Genomic DNA, 25,182 nt, shown 5'->3' with positions numbered 1-25,182 from the left:
TTAGAATATAAACAAAGTCTCTTTCAAGCACAAGTACCTGGTTTGGAGTGGAAAAATCTCTTCAGAGGGCCACAAAGGAAGAGGTGCGTGGAAAAAGGGTGTGTGCGTCGATTTCTCCTCAGCACACACAGACTCGTGTCGTTATTTTCCACGCGGGGAAGTCGTGCGTCATTTTCCGGCGCGCGGACAGTCTCTTTCTGTGGATCGCGGGGATTACCAGATGTCCCGGGTCTGTGCGGGGATTTTCCTGCTTGTTCTCCGGCTGCGCGACGGTCTGCGGGGCTGCGCGTCGAAATTACGATCTCACGGCAGGCGTTGCGTCGATTTCTCCTCTAGATGTCGGGCGGCATTGTCCTTGCGAAGCCATGCGTCGGATTTTCGGTCGTCCCAAGAGCGTCGCGTCGATCAGCGTCGGTGTGCGGCGTTGTTCTCGCTGCAGAACAAGCTGTGCGTCGAAATTTTCGGCGCACGGAGCGTCCAAGTGAAAAAGGGAAGTCTTTTTGGTCCTGAGACTTCAGGGAACAGGAGGCAAGCACTATTCAAGCCCTTGGAGAGCACTTTCAAAGCCAGACAAGAGTTCAGCAAGGCAGCAGGGCAACAGCAAGGCAGCAGTCCTTTGTAGAAAGCAGACAGGTGAGTCCCTTTGAGCAGCCAGGCAGTTCTTCTTGGCAGGATGTAGTTTCTGGTTCAGGTTTCTTCTCCAGCAAGTGTCTGATGAGGTAGGGCAGAGGCCCTGTTTTATACCCAAATGTGCCTTTGAAGTGGGGGAGACTTCAAAGAGTGGCTAAGAAGTGCACCAGGTCCCCTTTCAGTTCAACCCTGTCTGCCAGGGTCCCAGTAGGGGGTGTGGCAGTCCTTTGTGTGAGAGCAGGCCCTCCACCCTCCCAGCCCAGGAAGACCCATTCAAAATGCAGATGTATGCAAGTGAGGCTGAGTACCCTGTGTTTGGGGTGTGTCTGAGTGAATGCACAAGGAGCTGTCAACCAAGCCCAGCCAGACGTGGATTGTAAGGCACAGAAGGATTTAAGTGCAAAGAAATGCTCACTTTCTAAAAGTGGCATTTCTAGAATAGTAATATTAAATCCGACTTCACCAGTCAGCAGGATTTTGTATTACCATTCTGGCCATACTTAATATGACCTTCCTGCTCCCTTCAGATCAGCAGCTGCCACTTCAACAGTGTATGAGGGCAGCCCCAATGTTAGCCTATGAAGGAAGCAGGCCTCACAGTAGTGTAAAAATGAATTTAGGAGCTTTACACTACCAGGACATATAACTACACAGGTACATGTCCTGCCTTTTACCTACACAGCACCCTGCCCTAGGGGTTACCTAGGGCACACATCAAGGGTGACTTATATGTAGAAAAAGGGGAGTTCTTGGCTTGCACACACAGGCCTTGCAATGGCAGGCCTGAGACAAGAAAAAGGGGCTACTTAAGTGGGTGGCACAACCAGTGCTGCTGGCCCACTAGTAGTATTTAATTTACCAGCCCTATGCACATGAAGTACACCTTACTAGGGACTTATAAGTAAATTAATAGTCCAATCAGGTATGATTCCAGGTTACCATGTTTTAAGGGAGAGAGCATATGCACTTTAGCCCTGGTTAGCAGGGGAAAAGTGCGCAGAGTCTAAAAACCAGCAAAAACAGTGTCCAAAAAGTGGAGGGAGGCAGGCAAAGAGTTAGGGGTGACTACCCTAAAGCTGTCAGGTCTAACAAATTGCAACAAAAGAGAAAAAGATATATCTTTTTTCTATGACTTGGAATAACAGTTGATAACAACAACAGTTATGACAATCATAACCAGAGCCCATAACTATAGCTTTATACATGCTCCATTCCTCCCCCACAACCCACACATCCCATTGAAGTAAACTAGCACCCCAGCTATAGAGCCAGAGTAGATCTGGGCCTGCCAGAGCACAACAGGGAAAAGGGGGAGAGGGCCTGGGACACACCACGCGGGGCAGGGGGTCATTGGTTTCCCATCCAGAAATGTGCAACTGTGTAATTCTTCCTGCTAGGTCAAGAGCTCGCCTTCAGTCTCATCCAACAGCGGCCTAAGCTCAGTCAGCATGGCCTCCCAACCAGAGGTCAATGGGTATTTGCACAGCCCCATATTATCTTCCCTACGCAGCGCCATCCTTCTGCCTGTGCCCACACTAGAAAGGAGTGCAACCATGCTACGAGTGAGGGGGATTCTAATAATTTCCACCTTTTAGTGAAGAGGGGCTTAGCTGTCAGAAGGCCTAAGTCCAGAAACCTAGAGGTTGCCTTATGTTTCTTAGTTCTGGGGAATAGACCCAATATGCATGTTTCCCAGGTTTGTAGTGCCAGTCGCGCTCTGCAGGTGGAGAGGTGGTTCGCCACCCCTTGTCAATAAGTATGCAGAGAGGGGAAGAACCACAGAATATGTAGGAAATCTGACGCATCTGGGACAAGCCGTGTCAGTGCGGTGGAAGTACCTAATAATTTTTGCTGGGGTGAGATAAGCCCTGTGTAATATATATAAAATTGGATCAGGGGGACTCGCCCATTAAGCAGGATGCAGGTGGGGCTTTCTTGGGCCATTGCCCACTCCTTATCTGTGAAAGTTCAGATGAAATTGCCTTCCCATTTGGCACGTAATCCAACATGCACAGCAGTGTGGGCTTGCAATGAGCTAGCCAGCCAGCACACTGAATGACTACCCTGGCCCATAACCTACAGGTATTCTATCGTCAAGTGAGTTGGCAGTTCTGTTGATATGTCTCACCAATTTTGTGCCAGGGATGCCCGTAAATAATTGTAAAGAAGAAACTGTCCCAAAGGTTAACTTGCCTCTGCTGCCAATATGTCAAAGGAGGTCAGAGTTTTGTCTTATACAGATCACCCAGTGGGTGTAATCCTGCAGCGTGCCAGGTTTCCAACTCTGCTGCAGATGTGCACATGGTGTTCCTGGCGGTGCCCAGTAAGGCCAAGGCTGGTGCATAGGGAGTCAACGAACGTGTGAAGTAAATACTCCTACAATAGCATTAGTGCACCATGCTTAAAAGAAGGGGCTCTGGAGCTCTAGCCCCCGCGATCAGGTGGAATAAAGTAGACACACTGGCTAAGATTCATGGTAGCAGAACAGTAGCTGTGTCCAATAGTTTCAGGCCCAAGAGCCATCTAGCTGCCCACTGCAATTGGGAGGCTAGGTAATATTGTTCCAGATTAGGCACGGCCAGGTCGCCCCAGTCCAACGGCGCATAGTTTCGCCAGTGCTTCAAGGCAGTAGCCTGTGTTCCAGATACATTTCCTGATCCTGGGTTCAAATTTCCTAAAAAACTTGGCCGGGACATATACAGGCAGGTCAGAGAAGTATTATAGGAAACGGGGAGCACTACCATCTTCAGGGAGGCTACTCGGCCCATCACCGATAGCGGCAATGTCTGCCAGAAGGTCATTTGAGGTCCAATAGAGGTGACCGCATGTTTAAGATTCCCATCATACAGATCAGTCAGAGAGTGGTACATTCTGACCCCAAGATATCTAAACGTTCTAGGTTGCCAAAGGACTGGAGCATCAGAGAGCACCAGGGCTGGGTCCTGTTACTTTGGGTTAAAGGGGAACAAGCATTATTTTCCCCAGTTAACACCCAGGCCAGGTAGGGAGGAAAAAAATTGCCATACTTCAGCAACTTGGCCGCGGACATCAGAGATATTTCTAAGATGTAGGAGGAGGTTGTGTGCATAAAGAGACACAACATGGAGTCCATCTCCCAACAGGATGTCCTAGTCCGCTCCCTGATGGAGAAGCTCTGCTGCCAGAGGCTTGATAGCCAACGAGAAAAATAGGGGAGAGAAGGGACAGCTCTCCTGGGTTCCCCTACCAATTGGGATCAATCCAGATATGGCAGAATCAGTTTTAACTATGATCAAAGCATGTGTATATAACAGCTGTACAAGTTGCAAAAAGCAGGGGCCCAAACCATGGCGGCACAGGGCATGAAATAAAAAGGGCTATTCCAGCGAATCAAAGGCCTTTTCAAGACCAAGTACAAGGTATCCAGTGGTAGGCCGGCCTATGTGGAGTATTTCATGACAGAGAAGCAGCGCCGCAGATTCAGCGATGTGCTGCGCGCTGGCACAAACCCATTTTAGTCTGGGTAAACCAGTTTGTGGACCAAGGAGGCTAAGTGAACTGCCAGTGTTTTAGCCGGAATCTTATAATCCCAGCGCTGTTGGGTCTCTGACAGGTTTTGGAAGGGAGATCAGCAGTGCCCCACGTTGAGAGGAAGACAGTGCCTCCTCATACATGCATAGCAGGCGAGGGGGAATCATAGGGGCGTGAGCCTAGAAAATTCAGCTGGGAGGCCATCAGGGGCTGGGGTCCTTCAGCTCTAAGAGCGTATATGCTCTCCTGCAGCTCAGCCAACATTACTGGCTCGTCCAGTTCTTCTCTCTGTTCATCTTTAAGACAGGACAGGAAGAGATGGGAGAGAAATGTGTTAAAATCCACAAGGTCCACCAACACCGTCGATTGGTACAAGTGTGTATAGTGTTGCGTGAGTTCATCATGTATTTTCCATTAGGTGAGGAGCAGGGAACCCGCTGTGGAGAGCAACACCAGGATTGGGGTCACAGAGCATTCCTGGCATACCAGCCAGGCCAATAACCGACCTGACCTATGTGCCGCAGCATGCGTACGAGCTGAATGCGCAGCATAGTTAAGGCAATGTAAATGTTCTAGCTGGGACACACGCTCCCTGTGACTTTCCGCTAGTCCATGTTGCCCCGTTGGGTGCTGAAACACAAGTTTTTCTTGGTTAAAAAGCACTCCCTCCACCCATGTTAAGTCCTTTTCGGTCAATCTTCTCATATTCCACTGCATTCCCAAACAATGGCCCCCGATGGTGACATTAAATGCGTCCCACTCCAAGAGTCTTGATGAGTCTGTTTGGTCATTGCTATTAAAGTATTCAGTGATGGCCCCATCCAGAGACTCCAAGAAGGGGGCATCCTCCAATGCCTCAGGTCTCAGGCACCAGGTGGGAATGACAGGAGCAGATTTGTCTCCTGCCAGCTGTAAGTATTGCATATTTTGGTCAGAGTGGGTGCAACCTAGGAAGTCCTTGTGTAGCACTATAGGTATTAGGTTATCGGTGCAGAGAATTCTGTCTAGTCTTATGTGCAGGTTGTGCGGAGTGGAATAGCACGAGTAGACACAAACTTGTTCATTGCTTGTTCATTTCTGTGGCGCCAAATGTCGGTCATGTGCCAGTGTTGGATCCAATTAAGCAGAGAGCGTGCAGTGTTTATCACAGGTGGAGTAGTTAATGGCGGAATGGAGTAGTCGAGCCCGGGGTCAATGACACTGTTGAAGTCCCCTCCCATGAGCCACATGATACTACTCCAGCGGAACAATACGCCAGATAACCTGTAGAAGAAAGAGGCTTGCTCTGTGTTTTTCTGTGTTTAGTGCAACGATAGACCCTAAAATTAGTGTGTGACCATCTAATCATCTGCGTACAAATACCTTCAACGTCAGTTACCTCCTCCTCGGCTACAAAAGGGGCACCAAGTCTACCCCATATAAGATCACCCCTGGCATAGGAGAAGAGGTGTGTTGCAAATAACTGTCTGCGCCGCTGCAGCCTGGAGGGCTCTGACAATGTGAGGTGTGTTTCCTGCACAAATCCAATGTGAACAGAGTGCCTTTTGAGGTATGAGTAAATAGAGTATCTGGGTGATGGCATATGTATACCTCTCACACTCCATGTAAGAATATTAGTAGGGGCCATTAGAAATTGGTCATGTCCAGGAGCGGGGCAGCTGTGTGAGCACCCTACAACCAGTGAAGAGGTCACAGGGAGAAAGCAAAAGTCCAGGCTCCATCCAGTAACAAACCAATGTGGCAAAACACGAACAGGTGCAGCTAAAACTCATAATACGAATACCATAAGGACAGAGGGACAAACAGCGTCCACCCAAACCTCTGAACTTCACAGTTTGGCCCAACTAGAAGTAAGGAAGAAAGTACCTATGAGGGGATTTGTCAAGAGGAGTGCAACGGTGGAGGTCCCAGTTGTCTACTGCATGTAGGCAAAAAAAACAGGGGAATTTGACATTGCATTGTTTACACCATGTGATACTGGAGGATTGCATAACAAATCAACAAGAGATTACATATCGGAGGGGGAGATCTTTAAAAAATCTTCTATGTCCCAGTTATCCAAGATACAAAGGAAAGGAGGATTGGTTAATGAAATGGAGTCGAGCGTTTTATAAATGTGGACAATGTGGCATCTGTAGATGGGCGTGGCATGGGAAAAAGCAATATACAGACCATAGAGATCAAAACTTCGAAATACAAACAAACTTTGTAGTATACATAATATCTTGCAAATGTGAATGTGTATAAGAAGGCAGTACAATTTGTCCCCTCAGGGAAAGAATCGGGGAACATCTGAGGGCAATTAAGCAAGGGGATGAAAGCTATCAAATTGTGCAACATATGAAATTATGTGAGAAACAGTCTACCAATAAGGTTTTTAGATTCTTTGGTGTAGAAAATGTTTTTTTGGACCCTAGGGGAGGCAATAGAGAATTACATTTGAGAAGAAGGGAACCCCTATGGATTATGAGGCTATGGGCGGTGGAGTATGGTTTAAATACAGATCAAGAACTGGAATATTTCCTAGGCACTTGATATATGTCTAATATATAGCTCAAATAGTGGATATATTTATAGAATGGAAATATGAGTTTATAATGAGGGGTGCACAGAATATGGACAAGAGTTAAAAAGTTATATTGTAGTTGACTATAGAATGTGTTCACAAAAAGTTGGACATGAGTTTAAAAATGTTATAATGTGGGGGACCATGGAACGATGATTATACAGTGGTATTAGACAAGAGAAATCCTGAAAAAAATAGGCGGTACATGCAGACACAAGTGAAACATTAAATCACGAGATGGACTCTAATAATAATAGGATCCTTCACAGATGGTAGATCTTGAAATATCCAAGTACAGATATTAACATAAAGACGAGTGTGCACAAGTACACCAATAGGGGTTATTTTGGCTTTATGACCCAAAGGTGGATAATGGTCTCAAATGTGTCAAACAAAGAGATCGGTCCTGATACACAGTCCCATCTCAATTTCTTTGAGAGAGAGATGCCGATAAAGGGAGCCCATGAATTTAGTCCCTTTTTACTGTTCTCGGTTGGAGGTTATATAAATAATAAAGATAGAAAGTGGACGAAGAGAACGGAAGGAAGCGCACTCGTTACAGACGGGGAGGATTAATGCGGGTAAGTCGAGAGAAGGAAATGTACAAGAGGGCAGAAGGGGGATGCGTATATGTATGGAATTAGACGATGATAAGATGTAGTGTTGTAATACGGGGCTCGACAAGTGGACGGCCAAGGAATATAATTTAAGGAAAACCTACGTATGACTAAAATGTAGTGCATGAATATTCATCATACCACATCGCGGTAGTATTGTCCGTCAGGACCTGAACCGACTGACCGCGAAGGGATGGGAGGAAGGCCTTGAGAGCCAGACGTACAGCCCGTAACTCTAACAGATTGATATGAAACATCTGTTCCTCTGGAGACCAAAGCCCTTTGATCTCCAGGTCCCCCAGATGAGCTCCCCACCCTAGAGTGGAAGCATACGTTATGACCGTGGTCACTGGTGGAGGCTGCGTGAACGGCCTTCCCCGGGAAAGATTGATGTCCGCAATCCACCACTTCAAATCCGTGGTAGCATCTCTGGAGATCTTGACAGAACCTTCGAGATCTCCTTTGTGTTGAGACCACTGCCTTCGGAGGCACCACTGAAGAGCCCTCATGTGCCAGCGAGCATGCGTGTCCAACAGTATGCAGGAGGCAAACAGACCGAGCAGACGAAGGACCTTGAGGACTGGAATGACTGCTCCACTTTGAAACATTGGAACCAACGCCTGAATGTCTTGAATCCGCTGAGGCGGAGGAAAGGCTCAATCCAATGTTGTATCCAGTACTGCCCCTATGAACAGGAGGCGTTGAGAGGGCTCTAGGTGAGATTTGGGCACGTTCACCGAAAAGCCCAGGTCGAACAACAACTGGGTTGTCGACTGCAGATGATGCAGCACAAGCTCCGGGGACTTGGCTTTGATCAACCAGTCGTCCAAGTAAGGGAATACCGCTATCCCCTTCCTTCTGAGCTCTGCCGCAACCACCGACATCACCTTCATGAAGACTCGAGGTGCTGAAGTAAGACCAAACGGGAGGACCGCAAACTGATAGTGCTGCGACCCTACCACAAACCGGAGATACTTCCTGTGCGACTTGAGTATCGGGATATGAAAATAAGCATCCTGCAAGTCGACAGACACCATCCAATCTCCCTTGTTCAACGCCAAAAGCACCTGAGCTAGGGTCAGCATCTTGAACTTTTCCTGTTTGAGGAACCAATTCAAAATCCTCAGGTCCAGGATTGGTCTCAACCGACCATCCTTTTTGGGAATCAGGAAGTACCTGGAATAACAACCTTGACCCTTTTCCTGCTCTGGAACCAACTCCACCGCGCCCTTTAAAAGGAGGACTTGAACCTCCTGTTCTAACAACAGGAGGTGTTCTTCTGAACAATAAGATGGGCGGGGCGGGATGGGGGGCGGAAACTCTCGAAAGGGAAGGGTGTAGCCTTTTCCCACAATGCTGGTAACCCAGGCGTCTGACGTGATGACCTCCCACTTGTGAAGAAAATACAGTAACCTTCCCCCTACAGGAGAGGAGTGAGTGGGAATGGGTGGAAGCCTAAGGCTGCTTCCCCTGCTGCACCCCTCCAGAGGAAGAGGAAGAGGCAGAGTGCTGCTGAGAGGCTCCCCTGGTACGGACCCTACCCCTCCCTCTAAATGATCTATAGGTGAGAGAGGAAGTAGGCTGATGGAATTTCCCCCGAAAGGAAGAGGAGGATGAGCCACGACCAAATCCTCGAAACCTCCTAAAAAATCTGGAGGAGGCAGAAGAAGTGGCTTGCAGTCCTAACGACTTGGCTGTGGCCCTGCTCTCCTTAAACCTCTCCAAAGCCGAATCTGCCTTGGCACCAAAGAGCTTGTCCCCATCAAAAGGGAGGTCCAACAGGGTCTACTGCACATCTGAAGAGAACCCTGAGTTGCGAAGACAAGCTTGTCTTCTCGCAACCACAGCCGTGCCCATCGCTCTGGCCACCGAGTCAGTTGTATCCAACCCAGATTGGATAACCTGGGTTGCAGCAGCTTGAGCGTCTGACACGAGATTCAAGAGCCCTTGAGGAACCTCTGTATGCGAAGATGTTATCTCGTCCATCGGAGCATAAATGTACCTCCCCAAAATACACGTAGCGTTGGTGGATTTTAACGCCATGCTACATGACGAGAACACTTTCTTTGACTGCATATCCATCTTCTTGGAGTCCCTGTCCACCGGCACTGATGGAAAAGATCCAGGCGCAGATCTTGTAGAACAGGAAGCCTGGACCACCAAGCTTTCAGGCGTAGGGTGTCTGGAAAGAAAGCCAGGGTCAGTTGGTGAAGCCCGATACCTCCTGGCCACAGACCTATTGACAGCCGAGGAAGATACCGGCTTCTTCCAGACCTCCAATACAGGTTCTAGCAGCGCCTCGTTAAATGGCAAAAGAGGTTCTGCTGATGTAGAGGCCGGATGTAAAACCTCAGTCAGCAGATTTTGTTTCGCCTCAGTTACCGGCAAAGGCAGTTCCAGGAAGTTAGCTGCCTTCTTTATCACAGCATGAAAAGTGTCCGCCTCTTCAGTATACTCCCCTGGAGATGACAAGTCCCACTCAGGGGAAGTATCAAGGCCACTAGCCGTGTCCAGTCCATGAAGACCCTCGCCAGAGTCCTCAATTTCTCCTTCCTCTAGGACCCGCTGATATTCTTGTTCCTCCAAAAGACGGAGAGCACGTCTCCTCGAATGTAGCCTCTCCTCAATTCTCAGCGTCGACATGGCGTCTGCAGATGTCGAGGAATGACGCCGATCACTGGATCCGTCCAACGCCGGGTCAGGCGCCACAGGTAGCTTCAACGCCGAGCCAGGAGTCGGATGAAGAGAAGTCTGCTTCGGAGTCGCAGAAGGCCCTGACGGTGTCACTGGCAGAAACACCAAAGCCGATGAAGCCGAAACCTCCGGAGCCGAAACCTCTGGAGCCACCGAAGCCGACACCGGTGCCGAGCCCACGTTCCCCAAGGGGAGAAAGGACATGAAGGGTGCTGGTCGCAGCGGTGCCGGAGCACCCAAACTGAAAGCCAACGGACCCGAAGGCCCAGTCGGTGCACCACCTGGAGCCATCTGCTGAAAGATAGAAAACATCGCATTTAAAAATGCGGTATTATCGGCTCCAGGGGCCGGGAAAGCTGGATACTGGGGTGCCTGGACCGAAGGCGACTCTGACGCCGGCCTCAACGTCCGCGACGTCGGTGAAAACACTTGAGGCTGTGGCACCTCAAATACTGAAGGCGGCTGCCCGGGCGAGGTCGGCGAAGCTGGAGAAGGCAACGGCGTCGATGGATGAGGAGTGACTGTGGGACTGACCTCCCAAATCTTCCGACGCCGAGTCGATGGCGACCTCGACCGAGACCTCGCCTTACTCGACCGGCGCCGTGATTCCCGACGGCGCCAGGAGTCTCGATGACGTCGATGAGACTTCGGCGAGGAGGATTTTCTATGGTGCCTCTTCTCCTTTCTTTGACTTCGCCATAAAAAGCTTGGCCTCTCGCTCTTTCAGGGCTTTCGGATTCATGTGTTGACATGAATCACACCTGGCCACATCATGGTCGGAACTCAAACACCACAAACAGTCTGAATGTGGGTCAGTAACCGACATTTTGCCCCCACATTCTCGACAGGGCTTAAAACCAGACTTCCTCTGAGACATAGTAACCTCAGAGAAAAAACACGCAGCAAAAAAACACACTGTAACCGTTGAACAGCAACAGTAGCTCCCTCGAAGATAACCGTTTCGAATGGCACGGAAAAAAGGGAACTGACGTCGGCACGTCGGCGAGGACTTCTTATTGCCTGTATGACGTCAGACGGCGTCGCGTGGGCAACTGTGATGTCCTCGTCGACGTGCAGAAGCTAGGAAGAAGATTTCCGTTGAATGCTGGCGCAATGGGAGTATTCATTAGGTGAGGAATCCACAGGTAGTTGTATCCATCAGAAACATGGAGTTGTGACAGAGATACAGGACATGATATAGGTACATTGTAAAACACACACACATAGGGGATAACTATAAGGGGACTAGCTAGCTGGAAGGGAAGGAACTGGACGGGATTTGGGAAAAGTTTGAGGAGGATGGATGCTGATGTCAGATTTTTTCTTTAAAGAGCCCGGATATAAGGGGAAATATGTATGAGAAGATGTGAGATTTTAGACAATCAGGACCACAAGAAATATTGAAGCACAACGCAATGTGCATAAGTTAGCTAATCAACAGGTAATTCCGATGAGGCTTGATTCAGTAAATTTTAAATGGTCATAATATGTATGCATACTAAGGATTCACTTGTGGATGCATGTACATGATATGAATTTGAAATACCACATATAAAAGTCTCTACATAAAGGGATTAATTAAGAAATAAAAATATGTATTATATGTATACAATGCATGATGGTATAGCACATGGTATCATTGATGCAGTAAATTAGCATAAATGTTCCCACTCACATTCCAGAGGAATGGAATACGGTTTGAATAACGCTTGTGAGGTGGAATAATAGGTATACAATACTAGGTATATGTATGATTGCAGCCCTGATGAAGTCACAGGGTGATTATCCAGACGAAACACGTGTTGGCAAGAACCTGAACTGAAGATGTTATTGTGGCAAGAATCTGAACTGAAGCTGTTATTGTGAGCTGGATTACTGCACAGAAGTTATCAATGTGATATGAAGAACAGATACTCTGAAGTGAAGAGGAATTCAGAAACAAATTGTGAAGACTGTACAACTGGACAATGGTGGGATGTGTGCCTTATAATATATAAACTGTTCTCAGCGATCTATGATTGTTAGATGTGCAGGGAACTGGGGTGGTTTTCCTTGTCTAGCGCACTGTCTGAAAATCAAATATATATTGCATCATAAGTAAAAATAAAGGTGACAAGTAGTGCCAATTTCTCCTGAGACCACCCATAGATTTAAAAATAATTGTTTACACCATCACCTATCAGATAGATGAATAAGTTAATTACCTTCGGTAACGCTTTTTCTGGTGGATACATTAACTACGCAAGGGGAGAATTCTTTAGCTGAGGAATCCACAGGTAGGTGTATCCATCAGAAACACCATTTTTGTAAAGGGCAGCAAAAAGGAAGGGGGGAAAGAACAGAAGGGGTGGAGGCTAGGTAAGGGAGGACAGGGTCAAGGACAAAGACCGGGAAAGCATTTTCCAGAATCCTGGCGCGTTATAGGTGATTAACGGTTACACATATATATAAATGTGCTGATCATAACAGTGATAGTGAGATACAGAATCAATAAAAAATTCAGCCTCCGAACAGTCACTGCTCAGAGAGCCAGCCTGGCTGCCAGCCAGGACCCCCTTCTTGATCAAAGTTCCTCGCCGGCTCTCCAAAAGCTGCCACAGTTTGTAGAGCACATTGTCAATCATCTATGATCTTTTCCAGGTCCTGAGCATCAAGAAGAGTTCCTGTGGTGTCACCGGTTCCACAGATGGCCAGTCTGTGTCCCCTGCGTCCTACCCAAGTCCCCGGCAACGCAGCTCGATCGGCCCGGCCCGTCGACTCCAACCATTCCCAAACAGTCTCAGATGTATCAAAGAATCCTGATTTTCCCTGAGCCACAACACGTAGCCTTACAGGGAAAAGAAGAGAGTACTTCAAATTAAGATTCCGCAGCTGACGCTTAACAATTAAGAAGGAGCCCCTTTGTTTCTGTATAGCCATGGTATCATCGTGGAGCAACATGAACTTGGCATTGTCAACTTGGCTGTCTGGGAGCGCCTTTGCTTCACACAGTTTGGAGTCTCTGTCTCCATAGAAAAGTAAGCTGAACAAGAGAGGGCTTGGGCCTGTCCTCAGTGGCAGAGGTCATTCAGGCACCCGATTAGCCCATTCAACAGCGAAAAACTATGTGAGCGCCCCCGCAGGGGCTAACTGCTGTATCCACCCCTCCACCTATGATACTGCATCGCTTCCCTCGACCTCCTTTGGGAGGCCCACCACACAGATGTTGTTTCTCTTGGAACGTCCTGAAGAGTCTTCCACTCTACGTTCCAGGGCAGTTACCCGATCAAATAAACAATGTACGGAGGTTTCCACTTGTCGGGTCTCAAGTTTGCATAGGGTGCATTCCAAGGAGCGAGTCTTATCTGCCAATTTGCGATGGTCTGCATTAGGCAAAGTGAGATCAGCCACCACAGTGTTGATCTTATGTTCCAAAGACGTTCTGGTTGGATCCAAAGATGCACCGAAGCACTCTACTGCCACTAATACTGCATCTAGATTATGGTCAGTCGACCTCGGGGAGCCGAAACTCAGAGCTAGGGAGTTATTGCCGGACCTAGAGCACAATTGCCCCATGGTACCGGTTCCTGAGGACAGGATATTCTGAACAATGTATCCAAATGAGGTGTTATTTATTATTTGGCAGTAGCTGTTAGTCACTAATTCCTCTAGCGCATATAATCGATCGCTGTGGTCCACAGGAAGGGGTGACTCGAGTTTTCCACCTATAAATACTTTACTTACTTTAATGTGGGCGAGCCGAGTCAATGCAGTGGGGCTGCTGATAGTGGGGGGGTATAACAAACAAGAGAGCTACTATGCCAGCTACTCCATTTGTGCCACAGCAATTACAGATAGCATGGTCCCTGCTATTGTTTTGGATAGTAGCATGCCAATGGGTGAGTGGGCATGGGGGCCAGCAGTCCACCCCCACACCCTTCCACTCACCAAAATCCAGATGCATCAAAGTTCACCGCCAGGGGGAACAGCCTGCACCAGGCCGAACCAGTGCCTAACTCCTCCAGCAACACGCCAAAGGCGGCGACCGGGGGCTCTTCCGTGCCCCCCCCACTCACCAGTGGCCAGACTCCCCAATATCTCCCACCAAGGGGGGGTTCAGTGCGTTATAGGCAAGTCCGGTACCTGCTGTCCTCAGAAGCAAGCCACGCAAAGCTCTTCACCCAGTCGAGGGAGCCAAATCACTGTCAGCGCTCCCGGTATCGGCAAACTCTGTCAGCCTCAAGTCTAGCACCTAGCTCCAGGAGCAGGGAGCTCAACCCCTCTCCTCAACAATCACCTGCTTCCTCTCATCTCCCAAGTCTCAGGAGAGGGAGGCCCGGGGTCCGTCCTCAGGTCAGCTCTCAAGGTGGCCAACCTGGCATGACAGGAAAAGGGGTACGAGGGAATTTCCCAGGCAGCAGCTCTCCCTCTGCGCATCCTGCAGTGAGTCTTCACACTGCCACCATCTCGCCTTTGGCTCCACAAGTGCCATTGAGGCAGTGGCAGCACTCCCGGAAGTCATGGCCGCCATCCACCTTGGGCGAGCGATGTCTCTATCCCCCACCTCCTCTACTCCCCCACTCACCTGCCCTGGCAGCCTCCTTGCGTGTCAGCTGCACCCACGTTCTTGGCGTCGCACAACTCTGTTGTCTCCTTCGGCTGCTGGGCTCCACATTGGTTCCCGGGTGTGCGTCCAGCAATCCGCCCTTCTGCAGCGCCCGATGTAATGCATGAAGACAGATAAAAGAAGGATACACTGGGCCTCGTTGTGGAGCTTCCCCAAAGTCCGTCCACCATCTTGGCTCCTCAAATAACGCCCCCATACAGTAATTTGTTACTGTAATCCCAGCAATCTAGTCTGTGAGCTTTATCAGAACATAATGACAACAGAACAGGTTAACCACATATAAACCAGTACCGCATGCACGTCAATGATAATTATATCCGACAACATTCTGAAGTATACATGCAAAATGTATTGCTAACTGTAGTCTGGCTAGTCGACATCATGATTATACCTTGTGCTGTCCACAATGCTTGATTCCCCTCCCCCAGTTAACCCTGAACACAGAACTACAGCTGGGGCTGTGTGGTGGGGTGATGTTTCCCCATGGCCAGGTATACAATTCGAGTCTCACTATTGACCAGCTGGTCATGTTATAACTGCGCATAAATAACTTTTATAGGGGGTCTCTGTGCAGTTCATATTTGCTACGGTATTGCTACTTATGCTCCCACATTTAGCACTGACTGGAATTCGGGGGGCTCTAGGGTGGTTTGACTGTACCTTCAGCGCCTAGTGCGTGTACTTCTGCCTTCAGCTGCAGATGAGCTATCCCCAGAGCTATTGCACAATGTCTTATCTTGTTATTACTGGTTTCTTATTAGTTTCGTTCTGGTCAAACAATTGTTTTTTCACTGGAACTAGCAATGGGAATTTTTGTTATCTATTCTACTGCCTTGTGTGTCAGACCCCCATTTCCCACATGACTTTCAGTCATTGGCATGCCACCTATTCTGCAACACTATAAGATCCTGACATGGAATGTTCGAGGTTTGGGGTTTATTCATAAATGCCATAGGGTCTTAGGTCAGCTTTATTGTTGCAAGGTGACTTTAGTATGTTTACAAGAAACCCACCTCTCAGATCCCGAGGTCTTTAAGTTACACATGAAATGGAGGGGTCAACTGTTTGATAATGCACATTCTTGATTCTCTCGACGGGCTGCTATTTGGCGTCGTGCAGGGGTACTAATTGAGACTAAAACCACCACTAAAATTGACACTAATGGTCACTATGTCTTTGCCCAAGGACTGCTTCATGGGGAAATGTGTGTACTAGGTAGCTTTTATGCACTGAACACAAAACAAGATGTCTTCCTATAACATGAGTCCACTTTGCTAGCAGAATGGTCCCATCTTCCATGGTTGATAGGGGGTGACTTTAATGCAGTCCTAGATGTTGGTCATTAACCGTTCCCAACCCACTGCTGACTGTGAACTCACTTAAACAGGCTGAGGCCCTCTTCAATTGGGTGTCCCAATGGGCCTTGGTGGATATGTGGCAGTACCGTTGGGGGTGGTGGAGGTTTTACTTCTAGGGTTTTTTATTGCTCCTCTCATTCCTCATCCCTGTAACACTTTAGTATTATGTTTCAGTCCTATACATGTAACTTTCTACAATGTATATACTTGTCAGATTTAATCCTAAATGTATATGACTGATACCACCCTGTCAACACAAGTCGTAATGTATGATGGCATTTGTTATACCACTGGCTGTTACTATTTCATAGAATGCAATAAATTATATATTTTTTAAACATACTAGATGTTGGCTTTACTGAAATAACAAGTATATGCAAAACAGGTGCAAGGCATTAGGATATGCTCAGGCAGGATTATGTGTAAGCAGGTGTGGCCCATTCTTAAGGGTGGAGGGGCCCCACTCACCCACTTGTTGCTCACATAAAGGGTGTTTGTCAGGTTGAGCAGAGGTCAGCCCGACAGGCACTCTGGTGCTGAGCGTTCAGTGAATGCATAGACGCCTGGCTGCCTGAAGTGAACTTTGCTGTGCTGAAGATTACACAGCCCTGTGGGCATGACCTTTTCCGCCTGGAAAAATGCTTGGTGGTCCTTCTACTGTTGATGAGGGGAAATGTCAATAACAGCCTCGGACCTTGCGCTTCAATTTTAATGCATGAAGTACCCATCTGTGCATTAATGATGCACGTCATGGAGCCAGGTCACCAACATCAGTGACCCACCATCTCACTACATGACTAGTAAGGGACTGCAGCTCCCTCATTGGCAGACCCAGCATTCCCCAATCCTCCCGGAATCACCGAGGATTACCATCAACATGTGAGATCACAACTACAGCCTGGTTTTTAATGGTTGGTGCATGTGTGAGTCCATAGATGAATGTATGTGTATCAGTGCATGTTCTGTGAATGGGTGCCTGTGAATGGTGAGTGTAAGTGTGCGCTTGTGAATGTATGGGTGTGAGTAAGTAAGCATGTAGATAGGGGAGTGCGAATATGTATATGTGTGTGTGTATGGCACCCACCTGCCTCCCCACCTATTGAAATTACCGGCCGCCACTGCCTGTAATTTTATCAACATTGAGTGATAATGGAACTGAGGAGTTTTTTGACTACATTTCAGCTTCCTGGTTTCAAGAAGAAAAGAAATGCAACGATTGTATTACTTTCAAACGGATCGGGGACTCTTGCACCAGTCATTGGCTATTAAACTAGCAAAATAATCAAGGTGGTTCAAAGACTATTTTTTAAAAGGTTTGGTGCAGATCCTTTGCCAGGGCATATGTTAAAGCATACCAAAAAGTGCTGGTCCTATAAAAGAGGTGTACCAAACTGTAGTGCTATGTCGGATATGAATTCCAGACCATAGTGGAAAATATAATACTTGGCTCCAGGAAGAAACGCGATGAATATGATAAGGTTATGCAGAGGTTTTAGGATCATTATCTTCATAATATTAATTGGGGAGCAACCCAGACATTCGCCATCCTGTTGCTATTGGTTTTCCTACAACCATTACTCCACTGGTTTTTTCCTTGACCTAGCATAGTTTATGGTCTATCTAAATTGTAAATGTATAAGTTTTTATTTTAGAAATTAATGCACATCACTTGTGGTTTCATGGTTACAAACAAAAGCCTGGAGCCACAATTGTTCAGAATAAATTACTTGAACAGATTACAATTTGTGCCTGCCCCACAAAGGTCTATCAGTACTAAACTTGGAAACATTCCAAAGTTTGAAAAGTAGCTGGCAACAGTATAGAAGCATTCAATATCGGGAGTAAAAAAAGACACACACATGAATGACTCTCTTGGGAAAAGCATTACACTAAAGTGTCCGAGAGTGTTTCAGTCAGTAATAGTCTATAGCCAGGTATCAGTTCACTAATTCATATAGGTTCTGAAGTTCCTCAAAATCTGTGGGGCCTGTTCTCCCTTTCAACCAATTTGTAAATATTACTTAAGGAAAAAAAAACAATATTGTAAGAAACAGCCACAGTACTTGTTTCATTCTTAGAAATGAAGTATTGAAAGTATTGAATGATGCGTGCCTTTCGGAAGAGAAAGATGCAAAGTAAAAAAAAGAATAGCTGGCCCATAGGGGGTTTTATGCAGCATGTAATTTATTTACAACACCTACACTTTATCTAAAACATTATATTTGGCTGTGGCATCCAATACATCAAGAGGGTAATGGCATTACAGAAGTACAGTACCCCATGTAAACTCCCTCCCCACACTCCCCAGCACAAAACCCTTTTTGGATGTTAGGCGTAGGTCCAGTTTATATTGTCATAACTTTATCCACAAGAGGTATTTGCATCGAATTTGCACCATTTTCCAACATTCCAGGGATTCTAAAGCTAAATAGGGATTCTAGATTACCCTGGAGAGAACTGAGAAAATTGCCAAAATCCATTGGGAGCCCTCATGAAGGGGAATCCCATTTACCCAGGTTTAACAGATTTCTGTTTTTGGCATTAGGCCCAGCCACACAAATGGGGTAGCTTCTAGCTAACTACCGAGGGTCCTGGTGCACCCATCGCCCCTGACCCACAAAGTGCCCTGGCATGCAAAGCTCTACTCTCAGTGCTGACGCACCTCTGTGGAAGCAGGGCTTCACAAATGGTAATAAAAACATTACCACAAATTCAGAAACATTTTATCATGCTCACCAGCAAAAGAAACCTGCTTCCTATAAAGCACAGGACTAGGTGAAAAGTAAAAAACATAGAGAACCAAAAGGGATTTTGAGTTCCACATTCTGCTTTAGTGCTTCCCAGCATCGCTTTCAAGGGATTCCAGAGGCCTAAGACAAAGCCTATTTTGCAGGAGACAAAATAAGGTCAATTTTTAAAACTGTACTTAATGCTTTCAGGAAGCTCTGCTCAGAGGCTTAGTCACACTTTTATGGATTACTTTAGACCTGCCAACTTGTAAACTTATTTCACCATGTGAGGAGGGAGTGGGGCCTTGGAGGGCGCATGGTCTTGTGCCAAGTGCTACCATGCACCCTGTCCTCCACCAAGCCCACCAACCCTCCCCTTTCCAAAGAAAAAACTAAAGGGTTGCAGAGGTTGTTGCAGATGTCCTGTGGTGTTTTCACACTCCTTAATGGACATCGGCTGTTTAGAGCCTCTAAAGATAAGCTCGAAATCCATTCTCTAGAATGGTTCCCAGCTTATCTTTGCTGCCACCGTGTGATTTTGGCTCTTCACCAGTAGACTGTGTGAAAGGGGACAACATCGTGTGGCACCGTGTGAGTTGGCAGATCTGTTACTTTCATTGTTCCACCCCATGACCCTCAATTCACTGAAATGCCAGAGGCAGAGAAAGTGACATCACACGCCCCTTGAACTTCGCTTTTGCTCACACATATACACTTACGCACAACCCACAAATACACTCTCTCACATAAACACACTATCAACTGCAAGCACGCACACAACATACATTTAAAAGCTTTTTTTACTTACCTCAGCTGCCATGGAAGGGCATATTCTAGCTAATGGTACTCATTTAAATTATACTAATAGAGAAAAAATACATTATTATTCACGGTTAGAGTAATAAAAGATTAATTGAAAACAAAGAAGGTGGAGGCCCAACTGAGATCCATAAGAATGAGCTCCCACTATGTTCCTGGTACTGAATGTGCTACCTCTGAGGCTAGGAGTTACAAAGGTAGTTCCAGGGGTTGCAAGGAGCAGCTGCGACCCCTGGCAGTCCCTAAATGACGCCCATGTCCTATGTTACACTTTACAGTGGCCTAGTTTACTACCAAAAGAACAAGTTACCTTTGATGGATACACTAGCTACCTGTGGAGTCCTCACCTACAAAACTTTCCCCAGCACCAGCTTTTGATGGAAATTTTCTTCTACCTCTGCACGTCGACGATGATGTCACAATTGCCCGACTCCCACGTGATGCCGTATGATGTCATCCAGGCAATAAGAGGTCCTTGTCGACATGCAGACGTCAGTTATCACCATTTTTTGCGTGCCTTTGAGGCGAACAAGAGAACATTGACATTACAGATGTGATATGAACACATCAACCGTGAGGAATCTAAAGGTAGCTAGTGTATCCACCAGAAAAGGCGTTACCGAAGGTAAGTAATTTGTTCTTCTGATGGATACAACTACCTGTGGATTCCTCACCTAAAGAATAGAGTCCCAAAGCAGTACCGCCCTTGGAGGTGGGTGCCTGAATGGTCAAGCCAAGAAATCCTGCAGCACTGAGCGTGCAAAATGGCCATCCCTCCTAACTTCAGAGTCCAAACAATAATGCTTGGCAAAAGTGTGGAGGGATGCCCAAGTTGCCGCTTTGCAGATGTCAATCACAGGAACACCTCTAGCCAAGGCCGATGAAGCAGCCTTAGCCCTGGTGGAATGGGCTCGGAGTCCCACAGGAGGTTCTTTCTTTGCTAAAGAATAACATAACTTGATGCAAAAAATGACCCACCTGGAAAGCGTTCTCTTGTGGACAGCTTTGCCTCTCTCTCCTCTTTGCCCCGTAACCAACGAAGAGCTGATCGTCTTGTCTGAACTCCATCGTCCTGTTGACGAAGAAGCTTAACGCTCTTCTTGGATGAAGTCGGTGAAGCCTCTCTTCCTCCTTGGATGGATGAGGTGGAGGACAGAAGGAAGAGAGAGTAATGGACTGTCCAAAATGAAAGGGTGTAACAACCTTCAGAAGGAAAGCCGCCTTGGTCCTTAACACCACTTTGTCCCTGTAAAAGGAAGTATATGGGGGTTCTACACTAAGAGCCTGGGGCTCACTCACTCTTGTAGCTGATGTTATAGCCCTCAGCCTCACGCATTGGATCACCAACTGCTCAGACAACCTCGCACCCCTCAGACGCCCCCCAAGACAGACCAATACCAAGAAACCTCTTTGGTTCACAGACACCCTCAAGGAATCTAAAAAAAACTGCTGCACCCTCGAGAAAGCCTGGCGCAAGGACCACACCCCAGAAAACATGTCTGCCCTCAAAAACGCCACCTGCGAACACCACCAACTGATCTGTGCCACCAAAAGAAATTCCTTCACAGACAGACTGGACAAGAACACTCACAACAGCAAAGAACTCTTCAACATTGTCAAAGAGCTCTCCAACCCTAACGCCAACGCCATCACGCCCTCACAAGACCTCTGCAACTCCCTCGACACCTTCTTCCATTGTAAGATCACCGACCTACACGACAGCTTCGGACACCAGACCCAGCCAACCACCACAGAACCTACAACCCCAGCCATCACCATCAACGCCTGGACTCACATCAGCACGGAAGAGACCAAAGCTACCATGAACTCCATCCACTCCGGTGCCCCCTCGGACCCCTGCCCACACTTCATCTTCAACAAAGCCGACGACATCATTGCCCCGCATCTCCAGACCATCATCAACAGCTCGTTTGCTTCTGCCACCTTCCCCGAGAGCTGGAAACACGCAGAAGTCAACGCCCTACTGAAGAAACCTACGGCGGACCCCAGCGACCTGAAGAACTTCCGCCCCATCTCGCTCCTCCCCTTCCCTGCCAAAGTCATAGAGAAGACCGTCAACAAGCAACTTACCAACTTCCTTGAAGACAACAACCTACTCGACCACTCTCAGTCCGGATTCCGAGCCAATCACAGCACAGAAACCGCCCTCATCTCAGTCACAGACAACATCAGAACTCTGATGGACAACGGAGAAACAGTCACCCTCATCCTCCTCGACCTTTCGGCTGCCTTCGACACCGTCTGCCACCGAACCCTAATATACCGCCTCCGCTCCACCGGTATCCAAGGACAGGCCCTGGACTGGATCACCTCCTTCCTCTCCAACCGCTACCAAAGAGTTTACCTCCCACGGTTCCACTCAGACCCCACCGAGATCATCTGCGGCGTCCCACAAGGCTCCTCGCTCAGCCCGACTCTCTTCAATGTCTACATGGGCCCCCTCGCCGACATCGTACGCAAACACAACATCAACATCACCTCCTACGCCGACTACACTGAGCTGAACTTTCCCTCACCAAGGACCTCATCAGCGCCAAGACCAACCTGCAAGATGGAAGGAAAGACGTCGCAGAATGGATGAAACTCAGCCGTCTGAAACTGAACTCAGACAAATCGGAAGTCCTCATCCTCGGAAACACCCAGTCCGCCTGGGACGACTCCTGGTGGCCCTTGGCACCGCACCAACCCCCTCAAACCACGCACGCAACCTCGGATTCATCATGGACCCACTTCTCACCATAACCAAACAAGTCAACGCCGTATTACCCTCCTGCTTCCTCACCCTCCACATGCTCTGAAAGATCTTCTGTTGGATCCCCGCCGACACCAGAAAGACCGTGACCCACGCCCTCATCACGAGCCACCTGGACTACGGCAACACCCTATATGCAGGAACCACTGCTAAACTCCAGAAACGTCTGCAGCGAATTCAAAACGCCTCCGCCCGCCTCGTCCTCGACATACCCCGCAACAGCCACATCTCCGCCCACCTGAGACACCTGCACTGGCTTCCCGTCAACAAAAGGATCACCTTCCGGCTCCTCACCCACACACACAAAGCCCTCCACAAAAAGGGACCTGAACACCTCAACCGTCGCCTCAGTTTCTACACGCCCACCCGTCAACTTCGCTCCGCCAACCTCGCACTAGCCACCGTCCCTCGCATCCGCCGCACCATGGCAGGTGGGATATCCTTCTCCTATCTGGCGACCAAGACATGGAATTCCCTCCCCACCAACCTCAGGACCACCCAGGACCACCTCGCATTCCGGAGGCAACTCAAGACCTCGCTCTTCGAGCAGCAGTAACCCCCAGCGCCTTGAGACCCTCACGGGTGAGTAGCGCGCTTTAGAAATGTTTTTGATTTGATAGCCACCAGAAAAACAGTCTTCAAAACCAAAAGCCTCAATGGACAAGAGTGCATTGGTTCAAACGATGAACCCATAAGAAAGGTCAATATTAAATTAAGATCCCACTGTGGCATAACAAACGGAGCGGGTGGAAACTTATTAGTGAGACCCTTAATGAACCTCAACACAATAGGCGAATTAAACAAAGAGGGTTGGTCTGGAAGGCACAGAAAAGCCGACAGCGCAGATAAATAACCCTTAACAGTGGCAACTGCGCAACTCCTCTGTGCCAAGGATAAAGCAAACAACAGGATGTCAGATAAGTGGGCCCACAAGGGATCAATTTGGTTCTCATCACACCAACTCACAAATCTAGCCCAACTGCTTGCATAGATAGATTTGGTGGAGTGTCGCCTGGCCGATAATATAACTTCCACCACCTCAGGCGGGAGAGAAAAGGAACTCAGATTGTCCTGTTCAATCTCCAGGCATGAAGGTGCAGGCTCTGGAGGTGGGGGTGTAAAACCTGCCCCTGCGAGATCAGGTCTGCCCTGTAAGGGCGATGGAGCGGAGGGCTCAGAGAGAGTTGGAGAAGGTCTGAATACCACACCCTTCTTGGCCAATCCAGGGCTATTAAGAAGACTTGGGCCTGCTCTTGGCTTATCTTCCTCAGAACCCGAGGAATTAAGGGTATGGGAGGAAACGCGTAAAGCAGCTGACCCTTCCAAGACATCTGAAACGTGTGCCCTAAAGCTCCTTGCATCAGATATTGGAGGCTGCAGAATGACGGGCAGTACGAGTTCTCCCGAGTGGCAAACAGATCTATCTGTGGATATCCCCACCTCTGGAAGAAGTGAAGGACCAGATCTGGATGAAGACGCCACTCGTGATCGATCGAGATGTGCCGACTGAGATCGTCTGCACGCACGTTCAGAACTCCGGCCAAATGGTTTGCTACCAAGCAAATGCGATGGTTCTGAACCCAGGACCAGAGCAGAAGAGCTTCTCTGCAGAGAAGGTATGACCCTACTCCTCCCTGCTTGTTTATACACCACATTGCAGTAGTGTTGTCCGTCAGGACCTGAACTGACTGACCGCGAAGGGAACGGAGGAAGGCCTTGAGAGCCAGACGTATCGCCCGCAGTTCCAGCAGATTGATGTGAAACCTCTGTTCCACTGGAGACTAACGACCTTTGACCTCCAGGTCCCCCAGATGAGCTCCCCACCCTAGAGTGGAGGCATCCGTTATAACTGTGGCCACTGGAGGAGGCAGCGTGAAGTGCCGTCCTTGAGAAAAGTTGCAGAATGCAGCCCACCATCGAAGATCCACTGCAGCATCTCTGGAGATCCTTATCAATTCTTCGAGATCTCCTTTGTATTGAAACCACTGCCTGCGGATGCACCACTGATGAGCCCTCATGTGCCAGCGTGCATGAATGACCAGCAGAATGCAAGAAGCAAACAGACCAAGCAGACGAAGGACCTTGAGGACTGGAACGACCGCTCCATTCTGAAACATTGGAATCAACGCCTGAATGTCGTGAATCCGCTGCGGCGGAGGAAAGGCCTGATTCAATGTTGGGTCCAGTACTGCCCCTATGAGCAGGAGGCGCTGAGAGGGCTCTCGGTGAGATTTGGGCACGTTCACCAATAGCCCAGATCGAGCAACAACTGAGTTGTCGACTGCAAGTGATGCTGCAAGAGCTCCGGAGACTTGGTTTTGATCAACCAATCGTCCAGATAAGGAAATACCGCTATCCCCCTTCTTCTGTGCTCTGCTGCAACCACCACCATCACCTTTGTGAAGACTCGAGGTGCCGAAGTAAGACCAAACGGAAGGACCGCAAACTGATAGCGAAGCGACCCCACCACAAACCGGAGATACTTCCTGTGCGACTTGAGGATCGGGATATGGAAGTAAGCATCCTGCAAGTCAACAGACACCATCCAATCTCCTTCGTTCAATGCCAAAAGAATCTTTGACAGGGTCAGCATCTTGAACTTTTCCTGTTTGAGGAACCAATTCAAAATCCTCACGTCCAGGATTGGCCTCAACCAACCATCCTTTTTAGGGATCAGGAAGTATCTTGAATAGCAGCCCTGACCCCTCTCCTGCTCTAGAACCAACTCCACTGCGCCTTTCGACAAAAAGGTTAGCACTTCCTGTTGTAGTAACAGAAGATGGTCTTCCGAACAGAAGGATGGGTGGGGAGGGATGGGAGGCGGAAACTCCCGAAAGAGTATAACCTTTCCCCACAATGTCGTTGACCCAAGAGTCCGAT

At 48.2% G+C, this 25,182-nt stretch overlaps 1 protein-coding gene across 1 annotated transcript in view; it reads right to left on the bottom strand.

The window, feature by feature from the left end:
* The window catches only part of XIRP2 (xin actin binding repeat containing 2), a 960,073-nt gene that overhangs the window by 463,624 nt on the left and 471,267 nt on the right, over positions 1-25,182 (bottom strand). The gene's annotated exons all lie outside the window — the stretch shown is intronic.

Source organism: Pleurodeles waltl, chromosome 3_1 (assembly GCF_031143425.1).
Source record: "Pleurodeles waltl isolate 20211129_DDA chromosome 3_1, aPleWal1.hap1.20221129, whole genome shotgun sequence".
Classification (NCBI taxonomy): Eukaryota; Metazoa; Chordata; class Amphibia; order Caudata; family Salamandridae; genus Pleurodeles; species Pleurodeles waltl.
Note: the sequence above shows the minus strand (reverse complement) of the source record. Positions and strands in the feature narration are given on the sequence as shown.